General features: G+C 37.0%; 1 pseudogene; it reads right to left on the reverse strand.

The window, feature by feature from the left end:
• Positions 1 to 10,318: 10,318 nt before the first annotated feature.
• LOC123241503 lies at positions 10,319 to 12,653 on the reverse strand (annotated as a pseudogene).
• Positions 12,654 to 13,209: the final 556 nt, after the last annotated feature.

Genomic DNA, 13,209 nt, shown 5'->3' on the forward strand with positions numbered 1-13,209 from the left:
GGTGACTGGTAAACCAATCAGCAAGCACTGTGGTGTGAGAGAAGAGAGTGTTATGAAAGTAGTAACAGGGAATCTTGGATTTCTGGGGAGTAATCCAGGCTCTAGTCCTTAACAGGAACTGTGAAAGCAAAACCAAGATCCAATCCTAGTGGAATCTGGGATAGTATGTTTTAAGTAAGGTACCAGAGCAGAGGCTTTGGAATGAGGTGAGAAGAGCATGGTTAGATATAAAGTTCAAAGTATGTGGCTCCGTTACAAAGTGCTAATCAGAACTCTAGTTGGAAAAGACAAATATCACATCAGAGAAGTCTAATGACTCTGAATGGTCTGACTGATATCCAAGAGTTCTTATTTCCCCATTGCATAGGGACTAGAGAAGGGGTCAGCAACCTTTTTGGCCGTGAGAGCCATAAACGCCACATTTTTTAAAATGTAATTTCGTGATAGCCATACAGTGTGCATTCCTGTAACAGTGGCTGAAAAAAATTGACTTTATGGTTCCTGCAGAAAGAGCCATATCTGGCCCTCAAAAGAGCCAGTTATGGGTCGAGAGTCATACGTTGCCAACCACTGGACTAGAGCAAGGCTTAGACAGGAAACTAGAGGTATTGTTATGGAATTATTTTTCTTCTTCATAGCTCACTGAAAGTAAAAAAAATATTTCTCTTAGACAGTTCTTCCACAATCCCAGTAATCTAATATAGTTGAAAAAGTACTCAAATATAAGTTATAAGAAGTGTGAATAAAAAAGAGTAAATAAAACTTGAGTGAGGGACTTGCTCTATATTTAGTGGATAGAATTTATAAAATAAATCCTGACTCCTCAAGGGCTCTTTATGCTTAATTTGTGGTACATGAATAACCTTCAAATGACTGAAAGGTCCTCAATGTGGGAGGGTATGTACATACATATATGCACACTTCAGACTTCATATTATTTATTTTGAGTCTGGCAAATGGTCAAAATGCTTTTTCACAATATGTAAGCCATAGTTAATATTTATGGATGTTACTTTAATCTAGTGCTTAGTCAACCTGCATAAAACTTTTAGTCAAAAAGTTTATAGTCATTTGAACACCACTTCAGATCTTCTTTCTATCCTGCCTTTGCAAGGGACTGCAAAACACCATAACAAAAAATTTCTTTCTCTCAATGCAAACTCTTCTCACACTGTTCTTTAGCTATTTGCTGCTGACAAAAGACCTGCCTCTGTCCTCTGGGCTCTCATTACTTAACAATATCAAGTGCAGATTTATTCTTTCTCAGACAAAAAAGAAATCCTAAAGGTGTCATCATTAGTTTATCTTGATTGCTTCAATTATTTTTATTGCTTTTTGTTTGTCTGATGGCTGTCCCATCTCCATCCTTTAGCATTTTTATTTTAATAGACTATGTTTTATCTCTCTTTTCAGTTACTTCTCCTTTCCCCATGGATATTCCAAGCTTCTAAAGAAGAGCAATGACAATAATAATAGGTTACATTTATATAGTACTTTAAAACATTTTCAAATACATTATCTCATTGGTTTCCCACATAATCCCTATAAAGTCCATAGAAAGAGATATTATTATTCTCACTATACAGATGAGGAAACTAAACCCTTTGAGATTAAATGTAACACCTATCCATGGTTACAGAAATAGAAATAAAGACTAAATCATCTAAATTCAATTGGAACATCCTCTTTCCCAATCCCCCCCCCTTTGAAAAAAAATCTCCCACTTTTTTTATTTATTCATTCATCAAATACTTAGTACATCCCTATTCATATACAGAACAGTGGATATTTTGAGATTCTGAAAAGCTATCAAAGTTAAGTCCATTTAATTTATACTCCTTTTAAATTTATTGGAAGTATACTTTGCTAAAAGCCAATGTGTTTGGTTTACTTTGTGGTCATTTTGCCAATATGTTATATTAAATAGAGTAAAGAAGTGGCAAAATACATCTTTTTCAATTCCAAAAGAAGCTTTTAATGACATTTAGAAAGGGTTTGTGTAAATCTAAGTAAGATTTTTTTCCATGTAGTTACCTGTTTCATAGAGGTCATCAGCGAGTGAACTGGTCTTATTTCATCCCAAGGACAAAAGATGGAATCTTGGTTATAACAATTTAATGACTGTGAGGGGGAAATGGGAAGGTAGGTAGACAGGAGGAATGGAAGGATGGATGGGAGAAAGGAGAGAGGAAGGTAGAGGAAGGGAAAGGAAGGTGACGGTCCCCAACCCCGGCAAGGGGAAATTGACCAGAGCACCTTGGGGTTCAAATAAAAGATCAGAGAGCAATTTAAGGTTTAGAACAGCTAGGTCTTATTTAGATTAGGAAAGGGAAAAGTTAGGTATGGAAAGAGGGACTCCTCTGCCTACCAGGTAGAGAGAGTTAGCTCTACAGAATCAAGAGAGAGAGAGAGCCATTTCCAGGCATGAGAGAGCGAAAAGGTGCCAAAACTCCCTCTTTTATATTTTCTCTGACACCTCCCACAAAGGAAGTGAGACATGTGGGTGGAAGTTGTAGCAGGGAGCATCTCCAAGGGCTTACAATAATTTTAAATGACATATGACCCTGTTGCAATCATAAAGGGATATAGTGGATTTCTGGTCAAGGTCGTTATATTAAAGATGCTAGTCACACTCAACTTTCAAGATAGACATTCACAAAGATTTAAAAGGACTCCAGATGAAGGATTTATCAATAAAACCAAAGGAAAACATGAGTAAGTTCCTTCATCCAGTCCAAGATAGCACAAAAAGATGCCAAGCACTAAGTAGATACTATGAGGGGAGTAGGATAAAGGAACTGAAGACAGCCTGATTCCTGGTAAAAGAGCTGAGAGAAATGAGGAATATGAGCATTGCCCTATTAGAGACTCAGTAAGGGAAAGAGTCATTTTCTAGTAGGATTCTGTATTATATGAATCACTCTGAACAGTGTGAGCATGCCTTGGGCCCCTATTTCATTCTGGTTGCTGGTAGCCACTAAGAAATCACACATTCCTACATTTATGATCTGATACTATGACTGTAAAGCACAATCTCCACTCAGGAAAGATAGTCTAGCATGGAGTGAATTTTCTCCAAACTGACACCTTCATTACCTATTTCCTGATCACAGTCACAAATGTCCTTTTCCATGGAAAACATCATCAGTGGTATTCCCACCTGAACCCTAAGGCAATAAATCCCTCTGTTTATTCTCCTCCCATACCCTCTTCTCTTTAATACATCCCTCTCCTTCTTCCATACTCTGCTATCACCCTGCCAAGAGACTGGAATCAGCATCCTTTTACTGTTTAGCAATTTACTCAATGATGAAGTATCATTCATTCCACTCTATTTCCCACCTCTACTCTCACCATTTATTTGTTTTTCCACTAAGATACTTCATCCCTTGTGAGACATTGATTCACCTGGAGGGAATGATAGGGCTTACTCCATAAGGTTCAACTATTCTACTATTGCTTCTCCTGATTCTCCAAATTTCCCTTAAATCTTGCTTTGCTAGTCTACACTTTGTTCATTCTTTTATTGCATAAATTTTCTTTTCCCTTCAAAGCAACAAACACAATTACACATATAGTGTAGAAATTTTGCAAGTAGAATAACCTTTCCATTTTTTTCTTCCAGGAATGCCTCTATTATTAAATATTCAACTACCTTTTTCTTTTTAAACCCTTGTACTTCGGTGTATTGTCTCATAGGTGGAAGAGTGGTAAGGGTGGGCAATGGGGGTCAAGTGACTTGCCCAGGGTCACAGAGCTGGGAAGTGGCTGAGGCCGGGTTTGAACCTAGGACCTCCTGTCTCTCGGCCACCTTTTTTTTTTTTCAAGTAAGTTTAAGCTTATAGAATGTCATTTGGGATTATAACTTGTATTCTTTGGCTTTTTAGAAAGTGCTATTCTATTTCTACAAGCTTTTGTGATTTCAAAACAATAATAAATTATTCAAATAACCTTTCCTTTAGTTTGAAGATCTTTATCCTGGCTATTTGAGTAATTTGTTGTTTGTCATTGAAATTGTTAAATATGAGCACTACATTCAGAATCTGAAAAATAGGTTTTTTTCTGCTTTTTTTTCTAATCCATCAAATGTTCCTCTACCTTAAAAATTTTGCATTCCAAAACTACAATTTCCTCTAACATAACTCCTTTTTTGGCAAATATTCTCTATTATTCAATTTTTTCTACTCTGACATTTAAAAATTCTATATTGAAAACTTTAATTTGTGGCCTAAATTCATTTCTAAATACTCCTTTATATTTTTAATTTAATTTTTGAAATATCTTGAAATTTTTGCTATGCCATGAATTAGGGAGTGGTCACAGAATTTTATCTTTCTCAGACAATATCATTCAGTGCCCTTTAATGACTGCTTAAAGAGCTGTGGTTTCTCTTTGAGGGATAATCATTTCTAGGTTTATTTGCTTATGTGCTAGGCTTTAAATCAGAATTTTTCTCTTGGTATTTTGATGTTTCAGTTGTTTAATTGTATTTCCCATCACTCATTCTTTGATTATCCATCCCCCCATTGATGCTCAGGTGTGATTCCTAAAATTAGGATATGGTACTAGCTCAGTCTTCTCATGTTGTAAATACCTATCTTTAGGTTACAATTGTTGACAAGAGTAACCTCTGAGAAGAAAACTAATATTAGCTTCATTTCCAGTCTTCTTCTCATAAGCCCCCATATCCTAGTCCCCTTGATTCATTGTTTCTCCCCCTCATTTTCTTCATATTAAAATGTATAATTAGTATTTACTGCTTCTTTTTTGCTGAGGTAAGGTGATATTTTCACAAAGGCACTGTCGTGAGGACCATGACTATGCCCCAACTAAAATATCCAAAACCTTGCTTGCATTATATTCAGCTAAGTTTAGGGATAGGGATGGCAATTGTGTTTTCCTACGGTTTTTACCTTTTGTATGTTGGCAAAGTTTTCTATTTTCACTCTCTTATATATGGAATCAACTATTATACATGAAATTGTCTGCTATGATATATCCAGAATATAAAAAATGCTTATTAGATTTGATATTTTTATTTTAAAGTTTATAAAACCAGATGAAACAAGCATTTCCATAGAAGATTCAAAAAGAAAATTGTAGATAAATAAAATCACAAATTTCCTGTAATTTTTTCTTACTTTTCCTCATGTTTTCATAATTCCCACCAATAAGTGTCCTGGAACATGCCTACAATCCATTTTCTCACAAGAGATATCCATGTACTTATAATTTAAGTCTTCTATATTTCACCTTTCTGTCCAGCTTCGGAGTTTATCTTCACAGTTTATTCTTCCAGGATTAATTCTGTAGTTGTGCAAAATATATTCTTCTGGTTCCACTCATTTCACTGTTCATTATCTCCTGTAGTTATTTCCAAGTTTGATTGCATTTTTAATCAGTCTGTTCATTGTTTTTTATGACAGAGCAATATTCTGTTACATTTATGTAATACAATTTGTTCAGACATTCTGCAATTGGTGTGCATCCCCATAGTTTGTAATTCTTTCCTACCCCAAAGAGAGCTGATATACATATTTTTGGAACATATAAGTTCTTTTCCTTTTTCCCTGATCTCCTTAGGAAACAGACTAATTATTAGTCTAAGAGGTATTATTAGATCTAAGATCATGCAGTTTGATGAATCTGTGGGAATAAATTACAAATTGCTCTTCAAAATGGTTGGATTTGTGCATTAATGTCCCCATTTTTTCCATATTTGTCACTTGCTCTTTTGTTATTTTAACTTTGGTTAGCTTTTTTCTCTTTTTTTAATTAAACAATGGAATATAATTTTGTTTATAGAACCAACATTTAGATTTATTTATTAATTCAATAGTTTTCTTATATTCAGTTTTATTGATTTCACCTTTAATTTTTTAGACTTCTAACTAGGTGTTTAATTGGGGTTTATCAACTTGTTCTTTTTTAACTTTTTTTTTTCATTGCATTCCCAATCCATTCATCATTTCTTTCTCTGTCTTATTAATATAAGCATTTGGAGATATAAGTTGTTCTCTAGTTTACTGCTTTTGCTGTATCTTATAGGTTTTAGTATGATGTCTCATTATTATAAATCTCTTTAATGAAATTAATGTTTTAATAATTTGTTTCTTAACCCACTCATTCTTTAACATTAAATTATTTAGTCTTTAAATTTTGTTTTCATAGTCCTCTATTCTATACTGCTTGTATTGTGTTATGGTCTGAGAAAATTGCATTTGATATTTCTGCTTTTCTGCCTCTAATATTTTTGAACCCTCATATATGGTGAATTTGGGGGAAAGTGTCATGTACTGCTGAGAAGAAGGCATAGTTTTTTATTCCCATTCAGTTCTCTACAGATATCTATCATTTTAAGTTATCTAACATTCTGTTTATCTTCATTACTTTTATCTTATTTATTTTATGATTAGATTCATCTAATTCATCTAAAGTGCCCCACCATTAATGTTTTGCTCTCTATTTACATATTATTTCTTTTAATTTTTCATTAAAATTTAGATACAATAATGTTTGTTTCATATAGATTTAAAATTGATGATGCTTTGTTTTCTGTGGTACATTTTAACATAATATAGTTTCCATGTTTATATCTTTTTTATATCTATTTAGCTTTAACTTTAATAGAGATCATGATTGCTACCCCTGCTTTCTTTGTATCAGCTGAAGCATAATTTTTCTGCTCCAGCCTTTTATTTTTATTCTATATATGTTTCTCATTTTCAAGTGTATTCTTTGTGAACAATATATTGTCAGATTCTGTTTTGTGATCCCTTCTACTATCTGTTTTGTTTTATGTGTAAATTCATTCCATTTACATTTAATGTCATTTCACTCCCTTCTGTTTTTCCTCATGGTTTTTACTTCTTTTTTCTTTCTTTTGCTATATCATTCCTCAGTTATCTAATTTTTACTTTCCACCAATTTTCTCCAATTCACAGTGCTTCTTAGAAACCTTCCCCTATCCCCTACTTTTCCCCTCCTAGTTCCAAGTTGGTCCACTTTTTTGAGGTTCCTCTCTTTTCTGTACCGACCTACCTTTTAGTTCCTATTCTATTCATCCCCCCCCCCAATATCCCTACCTTTCCCTTCTATAATACCCTTCTATTTCTTGTTATGGGTTTGATTCTAAAAATCTTTCCATTATCTAGTCTTCAGAGTCCCTCCGTTAGACTCCCATTTAACTCACCTATATCTTGACATGTACTTCTTTCTCAATATCTCTCCCTTTTCTTATTCCTTTGCTTTACTTTATATTAATCCATTCTTCTTTCTCTTAGTTCTTCAGTCCCTTAAAAGGCTTTCCTTTGCTCATCCCCTCTGTTATTCTATCCCACTCCCTTCCTTATCCCTTCTCCTTTCCCTCCTTTTTCTCTGTCTTAAAAAGATTTTTACTCTTCTAGTTGAATAAATTTTCTCTTTATCCCAGATTTTATGAGAGTACATTCTAGTAGTAGCCCTCCATCCCCGCCTCTCTTCTCTTTGGCACTTCCTGTGTTCATTTCTCCTCTATATGTGATAGTCATACTACTCTATCTCCTCCTGATTGACTCTACTACCATTTTGGCTCATTCCACTGCATTCACCGTGATGTAAATTTTTCATACTTACTTACATACATACATACATACATACATACATATGCTCAGGATAACATTTTCCCTTACAAAAATCAAATATTTTGATGATTTTTCTTTCTTTATTACTTTTCTATGTTTCTTGAAGATCAACCTTTTGCTGGTTTCTGAGATTTTCCTCAGTAATAGCTGAGACTTCTTAATTTTTTAGATGTTTATTTCTTACTTTTTGTAATTATGCCCAGTTTTGCTAGATATGTTGTCCTTTATTGTAAGTCTAGTTCTTTTGACTCTACAAAATGCTATATTCAATGTCCTTAATTCTTTTTATTTTTAATTTTAAACCTTTAACTTCTGTGTATTGACTTATAGGTGGAAGAGCAGTAAGGGTAGGCAATGGGGGGGGGTCAAGTGACTTGCCCAGGGTCACACAGCTGGGAAGTGTCTGAGGCCAGATTTGAACCTAGGACCTCCCATTTCTAGGCCTGGCTCTCAATCCACTGAGCTACCCAGCTGCCCTGTCCTTAATTCTTTTAATGTTACAGCTGCAAAGTCTTGTGTTATTCTGGATGTAGTTCCATTATTTAATTTTTTTCTTGTTGCTTACAGTAGTTTTCTTCTTGGAATTACAGAACTTAAAAATTATATTCCTTATCACTGATCTTTGGGTCTCTTTGAGTTGGCATCAGTAGATAATTTTAATGTCTATTTTAACCTTACTTCTGGAATTTCTGAACAATTTTCTTTAATGGTTTCTAGGAGGATGATTTCTAAAGTATTTGATTATAACTTTCCAGGAGTCAATTTTCTTTTTCATATTGTCACTCCTTGATTTATTTTCCAAGACCATGGTTTTAAGGATGTTTCATATTCTCTTCTAGAATTTCTTTCTTTTAATTTTGCTTTATTATTTCTTTTTTCTTAGGAAATCATTAGCTTCCCCTCATCCAATTCCAGTTGTTAATCTATTATTTTCTTTTGTGAGTTTCTGGATATCTTTTTTTTCATTTTGGGTAATTTTTTTTCATAATTTTCTTGATTTTTCTTACATTGTTATTTTTTTCTAGTTTTTCCTCATCCACTCTCATTTGTTTCTGAAGTTCTTTTTGTTGCCCTTGTATAAGTACTTTTTGAGTTTCTTGTAATTTATTGTATGTCTTTCCTTTTCTTGAAGTAGTTCTTTTTACTTCATTGTCCTCTCATTTTGAGCTGAGTTATTCTCTGTCCCCATAGTAGCTATCAATAATTGGATTCTTTCTCCTTTGGTTGTTTGACGTGGCCTGCCCAATGGCCTCAATTTCTGGATTTTTGCTGGACTCCCAGGATTCCTGCCATATAGGGGTATATTACCTCAGGTAGCAGATTTTTTTGTTTTGTTTTTTTTCTTGGCCATATTTAGTTATTTCAATTTTTATAGTCCAGGGACTGATGTAATCCCAGATGCTCCACTCAAGCCCCAGTCGTTGATTTATCTCAGGTTTGTCTTTTTATGATTCTCTTGTGTCTTTTATTTGAGAGTAAATTTTTCCATTCAGCTCTGGTCTTTTCATCAAGAATGTTTAAAAGTCCTCAATTTCTTTGAACATCCATTTTTTTCACTGAAGGATGCTCAGTTTTCATCTTTAAGTGATATTTGGTTGAAGTCCTAGTTCTTTTAGACTCTGTAATACTACATTCCACATACTTTTTTTTTTATAAACCCTTAATTTCGGTGTATTGTCTCATAGGTGGAAGAGTGGTAAGGGTGGGCAATGGGGGTCAAGTGATTTCCCCAGGGTCACAGAGCTGGGAAGTGGCTGAGGCCGGGTTTGAACCTAGGACCTCCTGTCTCTAGGCCTGACTCTCACTCCACTGAGCTACCCAGCTGCCCCCTCATTCCACATACTTTTGATCCTTTAATGTAGAACTTGTGAGAGCCACGTTTTTGAATTGTTTCTTTTTCGTTGCTTGCAAAATTTTCTCCTTGACCTGGGAGTTTTAAAATTTGACTATAATATTCCTTGTAGTTATCCTTTTGGGATCTCTTCCAGAAGGTGACTGGTAGATTCTTCGATTTCTGTTTTGTCATCTGGTTTTAGAATATCAGGGTAGTTTATCTTGATGATGTCTTGCAAGATGCTATCTAAATTCTTTTGTGATCATGGCTTTCAAATAGTTTAATAATTCTTAAGTTATCTATTCTGGATATATTTTCAGGCTGGTTATTTTTCCAGAGAGTTTTCATATTTTCTTCTATTTTTTTTCATTAAATTTTTTTTCTTTTTAACCAAGACTCTTTTTATGCAACTTTTAACAATCTGGTTGATAGTAGAGAGGCAGAATTTAACCAGAGAAACAGCAGCAGAAAAGCATGGGACACAAGACTTTTTTTAAACAAAAATAATTTGTCCCTTACAAAACACACACAAAAGAAGTTTAAAAAATTCCAAAGGTATCAATCACTATTTTCTTCTACATAAAAAAACCTCATAACCAATGTTCTTTTATTGTCCATTAAAAAATCAAACAAATATTAGGCTAAAGCAATATTTACTTTTGGCTATTTGTGAATAAGCCAAGTTTAACACATAATCTTTTCCTTCTTCACTGAGTGATATGTATTGGATGTTTCATTCTTTATACTTCAGGCAATTTTTTTGATGAAGTGCTTATTTTCTTTCCTTCCCCCCCCTTTCTTTAAACGAACAAACAAAACAAAACAAAAAACAAAACATTGCTCCTTAAGGCTTATGCCAGAGTCAGTCTGGGAGAAGGGCCAGGATTTTCCATTTTAGGAAGATGGTTGAGTCACAAAGCTTTCTGGGTTGGTGGACCTTTACATACTTCCAAGGGGTTATGATATTGCCTTGGCCCTGATGAACAGCTGAAAGTGTCATCAGAGGATCATAGACCACTCCCAACACTTTCTCTTCTTCCCCACGCTTCATGACTTTGGGGTTCAGATTGTGCTCCCACACTTGCTGTTCCAGGTTCAAAATAACCAACATGACCTGGTGGGGAATTAGAAGTTTGGTCTGCCGTTTTTTACTGTTAAGATGGAATTGATGCAGGTGACCAAGCTCTTTAAAGACCTTGTTGATGTCACAGACATGGAAGTGCTCAACATTACTGGCCACCTGTGTCTCCTTCTCTTTCTCCATTTTCCTCTCTCAGGGGAGTTCATCCTCCTCATCCTCATCTTGACTACTTCTATCTGAGAGGGCTTCATTTCCTCCTTCTCCTCTAAGTTGTCCCCCACCAATGAGTTTTCCACATTTTTCTTCTCTTCTCTCTTGATCTCACTGGTTCCAAAAGAAGCACTGGCTTTCCCCAGCCCTGACCTCAAGCCACTGTACTCATCCTCCTGTGCCAAGCAAGGTTGGGGAGCTTGCAAGCCAGGCTGGGAAGACATTGATATATAGTTGTGAAGGAGGTTGGAGTTGGTGGGGAGGCCATCCTCAGTGTGGCTGCCCCCTACCAAGCTCTGGTGTTGCCCCACCAGGGGCATGATGGAAGTGGAGAAGGCTTGGCTAAGGGCACTCACTGATCCACTGTGCCCCAGCTTAACCTCAAGGATTCCATGCATGTATCCCATTTGCCCCACGGCATTACTCCTCATCACATGGATGACTTCATCTAAGTGATCTTCCATCTTCTTTTGTAAATTGTGAAGAGGTCCTTGTAGCTGGGAGATAAGGTACTGGGTGCTCCTCTTCCAAGTCAATGGGATATGCCTGCAAGTCTCTGAAGGGAACCCACCAGGGTTGAGGGATTAAAAGGAAAGTTACTGTTTCAGTGGTTTAGGGAATAGATCTAAGCTAATACCTTCCCAGGAGCATCTCCTGAGCTAACAACTGTAGTCCCTCTGTTAACCCATGTTGCTCTCTGTCCTGCTGATTGGTGGTGTATGGCTAGAGAGGCCTTAAGGGGTAGTGGCAGAGGAGAATCCAGACACAAGTGGGATCCCACCACTGACTTCCCCTGAACACATCTGGCAGTTCATTCTTTCATGCTGGTGTAAATTATTGAAGCTACCACTCTGAGGGAGAAGGGAAGAGGAGCTGTCCAGCACGGAGGAGCCTCAGTTAAATTGGTTCATGGTGCATGATGGGTTTCATAAGTCCACTGGGTTGTGTAGTCCATCTGGCATGTAGTGGGCTGCAGGGTACACAGTACTGGCAGATTTAGAGGAAGACCCAGCCATAGTCATCACCTGAGTTTGAGGGGTACACTGAGGAGGGGAGTTCTGGAGGCACCTTTTGGACCTTCTTAGTCTGCCCATCAAGGTTGCTGTCAGTCACCCTCCATCACGAGTTGTTGGAATATGAGAGATACTGCGAGCTTCCCTTGACCCCCATGGGGGACAGAGTGCTCAGGCTGTTGATTCCCAGCTCTTCAGGCAGGAAGTTAGACTGAATCCAGACATTCCAGGGTCTCTCCCAAAGGTTGAATAAGAGGCTCTCTCGTTGTTCTTCCCTACAAGACCAGATCCCAGGAATGAGGTTGAAGATATGCTATTGTGAGAGGCCAAGTCTAGAGGCTCTGTGTAGTGAGAACTTTCACTGTAAGCCCTTCCTTGGTTGAATGGGGAATTGATTTGATCTCCTGCTGTCCTCCATGACCCAGAGCATGTTCTCTCCTCCAAACCTGAACCTCCAAACTGAGTGCTGGTCATTGTGATAGACCTTGATTTTCCATTTGACACAGGCAGTGGGAACATCATGCTGAAGTCTAGCAAGTCACTGAGTTCTTTGTCCTGAATGCAGTCATTCTCTGCTACTGATTCATACTCCCACTGAGTCAACAGTGGCAGCAGATCCTGAAGACCTGGAGACACTTCTTGGTAAGAAATCGCATCTGCAGGTGGGAAGCTATGAGCCATGGTCATGAGGGTCTGGGGCATGAAACAGTAGCAGAGACAGCAATGGTATCAGGGTCCCCCCAACTCACCTGCCCACTAGGTCTGTGCACCAGCTTGGCTCCTTTGGCCTGTGGGAAGCGTGGGCAAAAGCAGCAGGGTCGAGTGGTGAGGCATCTTCTCTGAGTGGCCACACAGGCTGCTGGTTCTCCATGGCTCACACGTGGGCCCCTCATCCCTTTCTTTGTCTCCCTTCCTCGCTCCTCCCCCCCCCAGCCCCTCGGCCACCCCCTTGCTCCCTGGCTCGGGGAGCCACTACAATGTATTCTCCCTGGCCACTTCTACCACTCATCACACCCGCCACTGGCATGTTCTCACATCCCAGCCCTCTGGAACCCCAGGTCCTATTTGTTTCTTGATGTCTCATGAAGTCATTAGCTTCCACTTGCCCAATTCTAATTTTTATCACATTATTTTCTTGATTGAGCTTTTGTACCTCCTTTTCCATTCATTTGTCCAATTCTACTTTGTAAAGAGCTTTTTTTTTTTCTCTCAGGAAATTTTTGTACCACATTTTCCAAAGGGTCAATTATGTCTTTCAAAAAGTTTTTTTTTTTCTCTTCAGTGCATTTTTGAATATCTTTTTACATTTGAATAATTCTGCTTTTTACAGAGTTGTCTGCCTTAGATTTTTGTACCTCTTTTCTAATTGTTATATTCTTGTTTTTTAAGCTATTAATTTCTTTAGTATTTTTGTTTGTCCTCTAACTGACGCACCATAATAGACAGCCC

The sequence above is a fragment of the Gracilinanus agilis genome, chromosome 3 (assembly GCF_016433145.1).
Source record: "Gracilinanus agilis isolate LMUSP501 chromosome 3, AgileGrace, whole genome shotgun sequence".
NCBI lineage: Eukaryota > Metazoa > Chordata > Mammalia > Didelphimorphia > Didelphidae > Gracilinanus > Gracilinanus agilis.